This window comes from Erythrolamprus reginae, chromosome 1, assembly GCF_031021105.1.
Source record: "Erythrolamprus reginae isolate rEryReg1 chromosome 1, rEryReg1.hap1, whole genome shotgun sequence".
In the NCBI taxonomy this organism is placed as follows: domain Eukaryota; kingdom Metazoa; phylum Chordata; class Lepidosauria; order Squamata; family Dipsadidae; genus Erythrolamprus; species Erythrolamprus reginae.
The window spans coordinates 230,452,632-230,466,370 of record NC_091950.1 but is presented as its reverse complement, the minus strand read 5'-3'; the positions used below and the strand labels follow the sequence as shown (position 1 = coordinate 230,466,370).

General features: G+C 44.6%; 1 protein-coding gene across 1 annotated transcript in view; it reads left to right on the top strand.

Moving 5' to 3' along the window:
* LOC139156629 (WD repeat-containing protein 73-like) overlaps positions 1-13,718 on the top strand; it is a 47,134-nt gene extending 33,416 nt beyond the window's left edge. The window contains exon 8 of the mRNA XM_070732486.1: positions 13,387-13,718. The gene's annotated coding sequence lies outside the window, so the exon portion shown is untranslated. The remainder of the gene's footprint in view (positions 1-13,386) is intronic.
* Positions 13,719-13,739: the final 21 nt, after the last annotated feature.

Below are 13,739 nucleotides of genomic sequence, written 5' to 3'. Positions count from 1 at the left end.
ATACTGTTAATAATATTATCCTAACCTTTGTATTGTTTTAAACAAGTCAGCATTAACAATCATTTTGGGTCTAAGTATAGTTGGAAGAAAAAGTTTAACTACACAGAATTATCCCCACTCGAAGCAACAACTTCTTACAAAATAATCTATCCTGTTAATCAAATATAAATGGGTAACTTACATTTTATTTACTTGTAAAATAGTGTTGTTGGCTTGATCAGAAGAGAAAGCCATGGTTCCTTCCTTCTGAAAGTCTCTTCAACCCTCCCGCCCCTTCCCCCAGTGCTTCCTGTAGAGGAGGAGCTGTGATTGTTACAGCCTGATGCCAATCAGATAGCTCTCTCAGTGCCTCCTTTCTGTATAGAGGAGGATGTGTGATTGGTTCAGCCTGCTGCTAATCAGGCAGCTGAGGGGTATTGCCAAGAGCAGAAAGAGAAAAAAAACCCTCCTGTTGCCAGCCATGAGATTTCTTTCCTTCCTGCCTTTCACATCAGAACTGTGGAGCTTTGGGAAATGCTGCAGGGCAGTTTTCAGGTCAGTGAAAGTCAGTGACTCTACTATAAGTCGAGGTTGGATTTTTCGGCACATTTTTGTGCAGAAAATCTCGACTTATACTCCAGTATATACAGTATTTAGATTTGTATGCTGCCCCTCTCCGAAGACTCGGGGTGGCATACAAGATTTGCTCCAAAGCCCCAGCTCCTTATGCAAGAATTATGTTCTGTACACTGAATGCTGAAGAAATATTTTGCTGTGAAAACCCCCATGATTTTTCACGCAACCCAAAAGCTATTATAGTGCTGTGAGGCTCCACTGGCTCTCCCCAAAAGGGTTGTTATTCCTGCACCGCCCAAAGCAAAGGGCCAGTTTAGTTGCATACCTTTGTTCAGATGTGGAGCCAATGTGATCAGTACTAGCAGGATCTGGAAATACTTTGGGATCTGGAAAAGATGGAACGGCTTTGGACATACTTGATGTGCCTTGCTTTAAAATACAGATCTCTCTACAATTCTGAAGCAAAGCCTTATTGGCAGATCTTGGAGTCGTATACTGGAAAATCTTGACAGTTGATTTAGGAGTCACACCTGTAGGCAATAGATGAATAAGCCATTGAAGAACTGAATGTTGTATAATATTAATATGTTATCTGTGACAAATTTTGGATTCTGAGCCCCACATCTACAGAAAATATGGGGGAGAAGGATGCCAAATGCTTGAAATATGAATGTGTGCATGAATTTGTGTGTACACACATACAGAGAGGATTAAGTCATCCTCAAAGGTTTTCCTCACATTGTATGCTCTATTGAGACACTGAAAAGTTTTAGCAGATTTGACCTATAGTACAGGTGAAACTTGAAAAATTAGAATATCATGCAAACGTTCATTTAGTTCAGTAATGCAACTTAAAAGGTGAAACTTAATATATGAGAGAGACTCATTACATGCAAAGCAAGGTAGTTCAAGCCATGATTTGTCATAATTGTGACGATTATGGTTTACAGCTCATGAAAACCCCAAATCCCCTATTCTCAGAAAATTAGAATATTACATACGATCAATAAAACAAGGATTGCGCATAGAATGGTATCAGACCTCCAAAAAGTATAAGCATGCATGTGTTTGGCACCTTTTGTAGCAAGTACTGCCTCAATGCGGCGTGGTATGGAAGCTATCATCCTGTGGCACTGCTGAGGTGTTATGGAAGACCAGGATGCTTCAATAGTAGCATTAAGCTCTTCTGCATTATTCGGACTCATGTCTCTCATCTTTCTCTTGGCAATGCCCCATAGATTCTCTTTGGGGTTCAGATCAGGCAAGTTTGCTGGCCAATCAAGGACAGTAATCCCATGATCATTGAACCTGGTTTTTGGGGATTTGGGCACTGTAAGCAGGAGCCAAATCCTGCTGGAAAATTTAAGTCACCATCCCCATAAAGCTCGCATGTGGATGGAAGCATGGAGCGCACCAAAATCTCCCGGTAGACAGCTCTGTTGACTCTGGACTTAATGAAGCAGATTGGACGAATACCAGCAGATTACATGGCTCCCCAAATCAACACAGACTGTGGAAACTTTTACATCTCATTTGGCAACCAAGGACCCAAAGTATGGAGGAAGAATGGAGGCACACTCTGCAAGATGCTTGAGGTCCAGTGTAACATTTCCACAGTATGTGCTGATTTGGGGAGCCATATCATCTGCTGGTATTCATCCACTATGCTTCATTAAGTCTATGATTCATGACATAGATTCACTATCATGGACCAGGGAGTGGGTGGGGTGGAATACTTCATCCATACCCAGGATCTCAAAGAGGGTAACCAAAACAATATAAAACAAAATATTAAAAAATAATATATGTATTAGGGAGGCGACAAATGATATAAAATGTAGAAGGCTACATACTGTTGGATGCCATAATCATGCAACAATGTTGTTGTGGCATTGTGCTTGTTGTCAATTGGATTTTGAATCCAATCAGAATGTTATCTGTGAAGCGCCATTGTTTGGTCACCTAACTGCTTCCTCCAACTACAATCAATTTATCCAATATTTTATGTTCTAAGTAGAGGTGGCTAAGGATTGCCCACCCCACGTGGGTTTCAGGAAAGGTGGACTATGAGGTGATATTTCTTATGGAATATTTCTTTATGGCATAATTTGCTCTCAAAAAGTTGTTTGGCATCTTATTAATGTTCTTGAGGAAAACAGTGAAACAGAAAGCTTTTAATGTTTAATGCTGCAGAACCTGAACAGTGAAATGAAATGAATAGTTTCATGGTGGTGTGGATATGTTGTTGTTGTGGTTAGCTCTGGCCCAGCTCCTGCCCCAAGGACTGTGGATGTGGGGGAGACATCCACATGCTGCAGGCCTGTTTTGCCCCCGGTGGAATCTGAAGATGAAGGCTCCTCTGACCAAGAAGACATGAGTGACAGTGAGGAGGAGAGTGTGGCAGACAGCTCAGAAGGAAATCAATTATCTAGCTCCTCCTTGGATTCAGAACAAGAGTTAATGATACAGCCACGCATGCGGAGAGCGATGCATGGGCAACAACAACTGAGAGATTATTATCAAAGAAAATGAGGCCACCTGTGGTTGGGTGGGACTGTGGTAATTAGTGAGGCTGCTATAAATAGCAGCCTGTGGGTTTGGCCATTGTGGAGGATTATCTGATCATTGTGTTTCATGACTGCTTTACTGACTTTGACCTTTTGTGTGCTGATTTTCCGCCGCTTTGAAACTAAACTAGAGCAAAGTGTGTTTCACTTTGTGAAAGAAGGACTGCGAATTGCCTCACAGCTGCAAGCTAAGTTTCACAGAACTGATAAGGGACTTGTACAAACTACCAGTTTGTTTGGAGACCAGTGCTCTTTGCTATACCAAAAGAGGGCTTAGTTTAAGTGAATTTTCATTATAAAGAACATTGTTTTGAATTTTCAAACGTGTGTGTGTGTGTCTGAAATTTGTATCTGTGAATTTTTGGGAGGAGTGTACCAGAGAGCCCGACAGAACATGTTGTAAACTACCAGGAACTCATGCGGAGTCAGCAAGGTGTAGCTACTGCAATAATTGTCATAATACAGTACATATATTCTTGCGCAAAGGCCGTGGTCTGGAATCTGGACTGACCTGGAAAGGGTTTGGCAGGAGATTCAATTCTGAAAAACCCTCCATCAAATATCCGTTCTGCTCCTTGGCCTGAAGCCTGTGCTGCCAACCCTTCTTTTGCCTTGTTCTTCATGGCTGCTTTTACAGATGCAAGGCTTTTTCTGGCTGCTCTGCTTTCGGCAGACCCCCCTGCTGCTTTGGCTGTCCTCCGAAGGATGGGCTTTTTCTGGAAATCAAAAAATACCTTGACAAAGCTGATAATCCCCAGCCTTCAAAACCTCAGGGCACAGGGAAGGAATGCAACCAGACCTCTCTAGAGATCCTGCCTATATCATGATAGACCCAATGACATCCAATTTACATGCCTTGGCAGCACCCTCTCCAGTGTAGTGACAATTGATATTGAGGTCAACTGCAGAATCGCCAAGGCAAGCTCTGCATTTGGCAGACTAATGACCAACGTGTGGAACCGACGTGGAATCAGCTTAGCTACAAAGCTCAAAGTCTACCAAGCAATAGTTTGAAATTTCGCTTCCCCCTAGGCTTATAGAATTTATACATGGTATGCTTGTATGTATGAGTGGTTCTTTAAATTGGGGTTTTTTAGATTGTTTTTAATATTAGATTTGTTTACATTGTCTTTTTATATTGTTGTTAGCTGCCCTGAGTCTTCGGAGAGGGGCGGCATACAAATCAAATCAAATCAAATAAATAAATAGTGCTAACTACCCTGTTCTATGCCAGTGAGACTTGGACTGTATACAGGAGGCATGCTAGGCAATTGAACCACTTCCACATGACCTGCCTCTGTAGAATTCTGAGGATCTGGTGGCAGGATAAGGCGCCTGACACTGAGGTCCTTTCCAAAACAGGCCTGCCATCAATTCCCATCCTGCTGTTGAAAGCCCAGACACACTGGGCAATGTTGCTAGGATGCCAGACCATCGCATCCTTAAATAGCTCCTCTGTGGTGAGCTGCTCAAGGAAAGTGATCACATGTGGGACAAAGGAAGCAATACAAAGACCCGTTGAAAGCCTCCTTCAAGTCCCTCGATATCACCACCACCTCCTGTGAAACCCTGGCACAACATCGACCAACATGGCGCATGCTGATCCACCAAGGCTATCGGAGGCCAGAAGAACATTCAGAGCAGTAGAGAAGCGAGCACCCTGCAAAGCCAGGGCTGCAAATGCAAATGCTGTGACAATGGTGCCCATACATGCCTGCCCAACATGTGGCAGAAGTTTTGTGCCCGTATAGGCCTTACCAGCCACTTGTGGACACATCGTGTACAGCTCACAACCCACTAGATGTCAAGGTCCTCCTCAAACACGATGGATAAACATCACATCATCAAGACATTGGAGTACAATCTTCAGTAGTCTACAGAGTATGGGGCACAGTTTCCTGAACTGTGGAAACTTGAAGATGTGTGGACTTCAACTCCCAAAGTTCCTTACTCAACCAAAATCTTCAAGTTGCCAGCATCACAAAACACTGGTATAGGGCATATGATCCAAAGAAAATAAAAACAAAACCCTATGCTCCTGATCCTATTATTATTACAATTGTACAACCACCCAACTCATTTAACCAACTCTGGACAACTCACAACAGGTTAAAAAAATAATCCAATAAAAGAAAGTTAAAAACATGTAAAAACCATTCACAATCAATTTAAAACCGAAAATCTTTGCCGACAGCTTTGTTAGGAAGTATGGCCTCCTGCTTAGATAGATGATAAAGTAGTAAAGAACAGCCAACAACAGTTTGATTTCTGGGAAAATCAGTTTTGTGAGTGGCACTTCATTCATTGCAGCCATTGAATTAATGTGTGACTCTGTCCCAATCCATAATTGGAGGTCCCAAATATATTTTCAAAATTTCAGACGTGCCTCCCAATCCAAACGGTTTGTCTCTGCCAAAGGATATCTAACCAGAGAAGACATGTTTCAGGTAGGAAATAAAAAAAGGTTACTTCCATTTGGGGTTGTCAGATGTTGAGGTTCTGACTCAGAACTGCACTATATGAAAGTTAAAATATACCTCCAACAGGACATATTCCTCTGGCAACACCTCTCCTGACTACTGAGGCAATACTGTAGAATAGTAGCAAATAGAACCAAAAAAAACAGGGTTTCCCCCCCCCCAAATAAAAAATATATTACAATTCCAAAGTTGGAACTGCTTGCCATGGTATATTTACCAAACCCTACTTTCTGACGCACAAAGATGTCCAGTACTAAGCCCTCTAATGATAAACTATGATATAAGATGGCTTCACTTCTAGGAAACATTGAAAGGTCACCCATCTGACACTGACTATAATACTGATACATTCAGCACCGAATATTGAATTATTCAGTTCCCTATCAGATTTTACACAGTGTCAACCTATTCTTAGCAGCTAGCAAAAGTCAAGAATGTCAGGGCTAGCAACCTAAGGATCAGCTATGGGTCTATAAACACTTTAAAATTCACTGAAACTATAAAATGTCAGATGTCAGATATTAGAAGTTTAGAGCAAAATCCCAATGATCAATGTACCTATTTGTTTACAAGAAGAAAACTGTTGGTGCTTACAGGAAAATGGGTGAAGGGCGGGGGGCAATAGAATGCATTAAAAAGAAAGCCCAAAGTAGCCCAAAAGCCAGGAAGTGGCTACAAAAAAGAAAGTTGGAAAACAAAGGGATGCTTCACTACAGTTAAGGGTCAACTTAAATATGGGTGGCAATGCAATTAATTAGCCATCAAGATGTATAATGTTTTATAAAATACAGTAAGTTGCATCTCCACTCCAAATAATTCAATAGTGAAGAGGGAAAGGAGGCAGAAAAGCAATATTTGATTGTTTCAGGCATATATGCTCAGTAAGGCTAGGCATGGGTATGTTTATGGCACCTGAGGTCACCTCCTTAAAGAAGCTGTGCCTTTCAGAGTTCAAACAATGCTGACAGAATTCCAAGATAGTATCAATCTACATTAATGAAGCACCAGTACTTTAATGTCTGGGGCTCTACTGATACCATGCCAATTTAGGAAAAGGCAGTCATTCAAAAAACACCACCTGACAGATACAGCAAATATGCCCATGCCCTTATAAATCATATTTTCCAATTTTTTAAATCTGAATTGCTGTGCATCCTTGGTTCTCGGACTTGGTTACAGGAGTTACAGTTCTCAGAAGATGAACAGGTAGCTTAAGTTAAGTTAAAATTCTGCTCCATGAGAAACTTTTGTACTTTTTTGTGCAATTGCCTAAATCACTCAATAAAGTTGCCTTTCAGAAATAGTCTCAGTAATTTATTTATTTATTGGATTTATATGCCGCCCCTCTCCGAGGACTTGGGGTGGCTTACAGCATATAAGTAACAATACAAAATATCCTAAATCCAATTTTTAAAACTAAACTAACCAATCTAAAACCCCAATTTTTTTTAAAAAAAAACAACCCAGTCACTCATTCTGACAAACAAACATACATTCCATTCATCGACAAGGGCTGATGTCTAATATCCACAGGCCAGTTGGCACAAGTGGATCTTCAAACTCTTGTGGAAGTCAAGGAGGCTGGGGGCGGTACAAATCTCTGGGGGGAACTGGTTCCAGAGGGCCGGAGCCCCCACAGAGAAGGCTCTTCCCCTAGGCCCCGCCAGGCAACATTGTCTAGTTGATGGGACCTGGAGAAGGCCGACTCTGTGAGACCTGACCGGTCGCTGGGACTCATGCGGCAGAAGGCGGTCCCATAAGGAATCTGGTCCAGGCAAAAAATCATCCCCTAAAAGCAGAGCCAGCAAAGAGTTTTTCATACCTTGGCAGGTTTGTGGGGCTGAACATCATCCACCATTTGCCAACCATTCGCTTCAAGTTTCTTCAAGTTCTCAAATTTTTTAGTTATGTCTTCTACCTATTTGAGGAAGAGAAAGGTTGAAGAACAAAACTAAAGGGGACCAGGTTACCTACCCTCACCCCTTTCTTACATTAAAAAAACAATAATTAAGTGTTAAAAAGTACAGCAAGCTTCCTTAGAAAATAGCTTCACCAAGAAATCAAAGAAAAAGACACATTTAGCCATTTCTTAGAAATATCTTGCAACATTGCCTTGTATCTTGCTGCTTTGGATGAGTGGTAATTTAATATGGATCGCTCAGCTTAGTACATTCCGGAGAACTCTAAACTTTATTATAAGATGCAAGTTTCAAGTTGACAAGATGGCCAAAACAAACATGAGTTTTGTGTGTGGAAATCAGTATGCTCTCGGCAGCCAAGAGACACGCACGTTCAAGGTGAAAAGTGATACAGTGATCCCTCGCTTTTCGCGGGTTCAAACTTCGCGAAACGGCTATACCACGGTTTTTCAAAAAATATTAATTAAAAAAATACTAAGAGACTAAGAAAACCCTTTTTGACCTGTTGATCTATCGAGGTCTGCTTCATCTCGCCTCCAATTTCTAAAGCTTCTTCTTTCAATTGAAAAGCATCCATGTCATTTGAGGATGTGGTCCTGTCACAACTGGTTGCTTCTTCAACCTGGATTCAGAAGCAAAGATGAAAGTTCAAGGACCTTGAATGAAGATGGATCATTCTTTGTCTAGTTGATGGGACCTGGAGAAGGCCGACTCTCTGAGACTTGACCAGTCGCTGGGACTCATGCGGCAGAAGGCGGTCCCATAAGGAATCTGGTCCAAGCAAAAAATCATCCCCTAAAAGCAGAGCCAGCAAAGAGTTTTTCATACCTTGGCAGGTTTGTGGGGCTGAACATCATCCACCATTTGCCAACCATTCGCTTCAAGTTTCATCAAGTTCTCAAATTTTTTAGTTATGTCTTCTACCTATTTGAGGAAGAGAAAGGTTGAAGAACAAAACTAAAGGGGGCCAGGTTACCTACCCTCACCCCTTTCTTACATTAAAAAAACAATAATTAAGTGTTAAAAAGCACAGCAAGCTTCCTTAGAAAATAGCTTCACCAAGAAATCAAAGAAAAAGACACATTTAGCCATTCCTTAGGAATATCTTGCAACATTGCCTTGTATCTTGCTTCTTTGGATGAGTGGGAATTTAATATGGATCGCTCAGTTTAGTGCATTCCGGAGAACTCTAAATTTTATTATAAGATGCAAGTTTCAAGTTGACAAGATGGCCAAAACAAACTTGAGTTTTTTGTGTGGAAATCAGTATGCTCTCGGCGGCCAAGAGACATGCACGTTCAAGGTGAAAAGTGATACAGTGATCCCTCGCTTTTCGCGGGTTCAAACTTCGCAAAACGGCTATACCACGGTTTTTCAAAAAATATTAATTAAAAAAATACTAAGAGACTAAGAAAACCCTTTTTGACCTATCGAGGTCTGCTTCTTCTCGCCTCCAATTTCTAAAGCTTCTTCTTTCAATTTGAAAGCATCCATGTCACTTGAGGATGTGCTCCTGTCACAACTGGTTGCTTCTTCAACCTGAATTCAGAAGCAAAGATGAAAGTTCAAGGACCTTGAATGAAGATGGATCATTCTTTAGATCAGAATTCCCCAACTTTTCCGGCTTTGCGGAGCAGCAGGGGGGTATGAGCAACAGGCAAGCACATGCACAACTCCATTTGCACAAGTGGGCACGTATTCTCCTTGCTTATACAAATGGGCCCACTTGCCCGCTACTTCTGCAGCCCGGTTCCAAACTGCTCAAGGCCTGTCAGTGGGCCAGAGTCTGTGGGTTGGGGACACCTGCTTTAGAATACAGAAAAATGAAGACAAAGTTTTTCTAAAATCACTGACTGGCATTCATGCATGGCATAAACTGACCCTTTTCATTTTCATTAAATGAATGAAACCGAGTGAGTGAATGAATGATTTCACCAAGATTTTCTTAGCAGAAAACCTGATTAGTCAAGCTTTCTAGGCGTATTTCAGAGATTTTTCTGAACGTGTACCCCCCACCAAACTCTTCCCTACCCCTACACCCGCCCCACCCTTCTTGCTCGTAGTCCGGCCTGGCTCTGCTCTGCCCGCCGCAGCCTTCCCATTTCCCAGGACCACAGGAGCTCCATCCGGCTGCTCTTGCCCAATTTTGTCTCCGCAGCATTTGGGAGCCGCCGCCTGCCTGCCCTCGTCCTCCTGGCGGAGGCTGCTCCAGAAAGGACCCCGCTGCTCTCACCCGGGGCCTCCAGCCTTGGCAAGACAGCAATGGAGAAGCCGGGAAATCGGCCGCCTGTGGGTGGTGGCGACCTTCCTTCCGCCCGCTCGCCCTCCAGCAATTTCCTTCGGTTGCAGCCGGGCCCCTCTGGCAGCCCCCTCCCCTTGGGAAGCCAGCAGCGCAGCCCTCCTGCCCGCCAGCCCCCCCTCACCTCCCGGTGTCTCCCCCCGTCCCATCCAGACCTCCCTCCCTCCCCCCGCAAACGTCACCCATACCAGAGCCCCGTGTGGTGACCCAGAGGCCCCTTGGGAGGATTGCTTTACAGGAGGAGGGTCCTGTGTCCCGCGGTAAAGGCTGCCTGGCTGCCGCCTGTGGCACCTCAGGTCTCCGCGCATCTAGTCCCCGCACCCGCCTTTCCTGGGGGTGTCCGCCGCTCCATCCCTTCTCCGTCCCTCGGTGGGCCCAGACTGCTCTCTTTCTCCGGTGGAGCAGATGGTAGAAAGGGTCTCCCGGTTGCTAATTGAATTGTTCTGGGCGAAGGCGCCTCAGGGCACAATGACTGCTGCGGGCACCAGGGGCCGGCACACGGTGGCGGGCCAAAACCGCCCCCCCATTTTTCAATTTGGCCGGGCCTCTGACGCCAGTACCAGTAATACTGGCCTATCGGTGGCACCGTTCCCCGTAGGCTGCGCACCCGCGTGCCCTTTTCCATGGGCGCGCAGTCCCCATCCCCCTGCCAGCCCGCGGGGGGGCGGGGAGGCGCCGGCAGTAGAAGGCGCTGCGCCCGCCCGATCCACTCCCTCTCCTCTTTCGCCGAAAGAAACGCGCGGAAGCTGCCTGATTGAGCCCCGCGTTGCTCCACCCCGCTTCATCCTGCTTGTCATCCTCCATTGTGTTTTCGGGGGGGAGCGGCGGGAAAGCCCTGTGCCGGCCAGGAAAGCCGGGTTTGCTTTCCGTGAAAGCAGCGCGCCTTTTAGACACGCTGCTTTCCTGCACCTCTTTCCTGGGGGGGGGGGAGTGGCATCAGCACCACCCCTCTACGAGCAGCAAAAGCCTCAGCGACTGGGCACGCCGTTTGCCTTTCGGCTCCGTCGTTGAGGCTTTTGCTGCTCGTGGAGGGGAAGGTACCGATGCCGAAAGGCAAACGGCGCGCCCCACCGCGTAGGCTTTTTCTGCTTCTGGAGGGGTGAGCGCCGATGCCGAAAGCCTCAGCGACATTTGGCTGCCGGGGGGGGGGGGCAGGGAGGAGAAAATCCTCCCCCCCTCCAGGAGCAGCAAAAGCCTAAGCGGCGGGGTGCGCCGTTTGCCTTTCAGCTCCGTCGCTTAGGCTTTTGCTGCTCGTGGAGGGGGGGGTTGGCGGTGCCGATGCCAAATGCTTTCCCTCCGCGGTGGGGGGTGCAGGGCAGGCGCAGTCAGCCCCAGGAGACAAAGAGCGAATGAGAGAAAGGAAAGAGACAGAAAGGGAGGGAGAGAAAGAAAAAGTGAGAGATAGAAAGGATAGAGAGAAAGGGAATGAGAGAAAGGAAAGAGAAAGGGAGGGAGAGAAGAAAAGAGTGAGAGATTCTTTTATACCATCCGATTTTCATTTTGAGAGAGAAAAAGTTTTTCCAATCTAGGCATATTGGTTTTTTGATTCTGGGCAAAATTCTGGTATTTCTCCTATGCACCAAAAAAGTTCCTAGACATGAAATTTGTCAAAACCCAAAATTGTTAAAAACAGCTAATACCATTTTTAGAAGTTTTTCAACATTAAGTTCTTCAAAACATGGAATTGTTCAAAACCATGTACAATACTATTTTCAGAAAAAGACTACAACCGAGAGAAAGAGGGAATGAGAGAAAGGAAAGAGACAGAGAGAGAGAGAAAATAAGAGAGAGAACGAGAGAGAGCAACAGAGAGAGAAAGAACAAGAGAGAGAAAGCATGAGAGAGAGAAAGAACAAGAGAGAGAGAGAGAGAGAAAGAAAATAAGAGAACGAGAGAGAGAGAAGGAAAGCAAGAGAGAAAAAAGATAGCAAGAGAGAGAGAGAAAGCAAGACAGATAGGGAGAGGAAAGGATAGTGAGAGATATGAGAACAAAAAGGGGAGAAAAAAAGAGAAATGAGAAAATGATTGAGGCAGAGAATGAGAGGAGAGAGAAACAAAAGAGAGAGGTGATTCTTGAAGCATATGGTAAAAAGCATCCAAATAATAAGAAAAACCCCCCCAGCCCACACCTGTTTTTGAAAAGAATAAAAGAGAAAAAAACCCCAGCCCTCAACTGGTTTTGGAAATGGTTACATACGCACACATAAGGGGGAGGAGAGAGACAGGGATGGAAAAAGAGGAGAAGTGAGAGGGAGAAGGAATGAGGGAAAAAGGGAGGAAGAGAGAGAAATGAGAAACATGAGAGAGAAAAGGGGGAAAGACAGGAGAAGTACCCAGAAATGAGACAGTGGTATAAATTTCAGGAGGGATGATTGATGATTGACTGTATTTATAAGGGGATGTTACATGGGATTGTATATATGAGGGGGTTATTTATTTATGTATGTATGTATGTATGTATGTATTTATTTATTTATTTATTTATTTATTTATTTATACCTCTATGCCGCCCAGTCCCAAAGGGACTGTCGCTCAGACACTATACTTTTCCACCCACACCGAAAAAAAATTAGAGGGAACATTGATCGGCTCCCCTGCCCCTGGGGCTATGTGTACCACACTTTGGGAAAGACTTAAAGACATGATCAGGTGCTGACTGTGGAACAAACCATAAACTACTTCAAATGCAAAACACATGACTCAAACATCAGAAGAATGCAATCGCTTGGAATTACAGTTTATCGAGCTGAGCCTCTTTCTTGCCTCTCAGAGCAAAGCAGAATGACAGACCCCACCAAAAAGTGATGTACAGCTATTTATGTTCAGTGATAAATTGTCTTTAATCCCGGAGTTTCCTTATAGTCTTCTCCTGGGCAGAGAATCGGACTTAGAAGACCACCACTCTGTCCTTCTCAAGAAAACATGGTCTTCCTCCGCCCCGACTCCAAAGCCCATCTCCACGTTCCCCGAACCACGTTTCCCCAACCCACATGCCCTTCTGAGTTGTCCCTGGGGGACGTCGCCATACCTCAAGGGCAACCGCCAACTCCGCTCTCCGTTAGATCCGAGTGCGAGCTGGAACGGCTAACCGATCAGGCAAGGCGTGGCCAGAGCTCCGGTTTTAAATTTTTTTGTTCCCGTCTCCGATTGGCCGTTGAGACCACAGTGTTTGCTTTTTCATTGGCTAGATTCTTACTCTCCCTGACGTCAGTTCGTCTCCCGTCGGAGAGATGCGATTGGATGACGCTACGGGGCTTTTTATTGGCGTTCTAATTAAAAAGGTCCAGCCTCCCCAGTGCTCGGATTGGTTGGAAGATTTCATTATCTCGATTGTTTTGCTGCTTTTCGGGTTAGGATGTTATTTCTTGTTTTTTCCTGCGAGCAGTTGGCCGTAAAGAAAGTGAAGTCTGGAAACATTGCGATACTATGTTACTATGACAGTAACACTCGTAAACTACAAAAAGCAGAGGGAGGGACACAGTATCCCTTTTTTTACATTCTCTTACATACATACATATAGATATCTATATGTTATTATCTAATTTTTATTTCCATTTTCTAACCAGGCAACCTAGCTGAGCTTCGTCGTTTCCGTATACAGCGGAGGGAAGATTACACTCGCTACAATCAGCTTATTTGGGCTGTTCGGGAACTAGCACACCGGATCAGAGACCTGGGTGATGTACCTGAATCAGCAGGTTTCCGCGCTAGGAGCACTGCTGCTCTTCTGGACAAACTTTATGCCATGGGTGTGATACCCTCTAAGAGCTCTCTTGAGCTGTGTGGTCGAGTCTCAGCCTCTTCCTTCTGCCGTCACCGTTTACCTTGTCTGATCATAAAGCTCCGTATGGCGCAAAACTTGAAATCTGCTGTGACATTTGTGGAGCAGGGGCATATCTGGGTGGGACCAGAAGTTATA